The 962-nt window shown below is 44.7% G+C and overlaps 1 long non-coding RNA gene across 1 annotated transcript in view; it reads right to left on the minus strand.

Moving 5' to 3' along the window:
* Positions 1-574: 574 nt before the first annotated feature.
* Positions 575-962, minus strand: part of LOC130681496 (uncharacterized) — a 1,836-nt gene continuing 1,448 nt past the window's right edge. The window contains exon 3 of the long non-coding RNA XR_008994685.1: positions 575-704. This is a non-coding gene — a long non-coding RNA (uncharacterized LOC130681496). The remainder of the gene's footprint in view (positions 705-962) is intronic.

A 962-nucleotide genomic window follows, 5' to 3' on the forward strand; every position in this document is an offset into this window, starting at 1 on the left:
TTCAAGAAGTAAAGATACTGCAAGACAAGTGCTGGGCCTGGAAGCCACAGGGCATACATCTGCCAAGAAGGAAAAAGCTAACCTTTTCCAAGAATATGGCTTCTCTCTCACTTACCAGCTTTACATCTCCCTGTATGGCCCCGGAAGATGGCTGGCTAGCCAGAGACGGGTAAGATTCGTCAAGGGAGGAACAACCTAAGACAGGCACGGTCGTAGGCAGGGGGGCCGGCAGGCAAGAAAATGGGGACCAACAGAGGGGAGGCTTAGAACCTCCCCCCTCCCCCCACCCCCCAGGGTTGAGAGAAACCTTCTGCAACCTTGGATGTTTTGCTGCCCTCGTCTGGTTTGGATTAAGACCTAGTCTATAGGCACAAACCTGATCATCGACACTTGCTCTCTTACCGCACTCAATCATGCCTTCCTTCTATCTATCTCTTGCATTTACCTACTACGTCAATATTTTATTAGAATTACATATCAAGTATAAAAAAAAAAAAGAATAATCGTACATCATACTTGACTTGATTGTTTATAGTTAACACACAGAAATAGTTTCTATGATATGAATGCCCTTGCATCGTTCACCATGTAAGAACTTGTTTAGTCCCTTCGGTAGTGGAGTCATGGCGACCTGTGTCTTATGTCAGGGAGATGTCGGTATCCACACAGAGGAAGGGGAAATGTAGTTTGCTGCTTACTGTGCCCTGCAGAGGGGTGTATAATGAAGATATGAGTTTATGATTTTAGATTGATTATAAATTTATTAAAACTTGTAAGAATATTTTTGTGGGAAAGAAAGAATCCTAGCTCACTGTGGCAGTAGGTGACCTGAATTTCACCCTAAGCTGATAGACTCCGTAGTCGCTGCTACATACTGCAAGCTCCTACGGTGGTCCCATGCACTTAGAAACCGCGTCGCATAGAAACGTAAAACACAACAGAGTCCACGTTGCTAGGAAAAG

Source organism: Manis pentadactyla, chromosome 18 (assembly GCF_030020395.1).
Source record: "Manis pentadactyla isolate mManPen7 chromosome 18, mManPen7.hap1, whole genome shotgun sequence".
NCBI lineage: Eukaryota > Metazoa > Chordata > Mammalia > Pholidota > Manidae > Manis > Manis pentadactyla.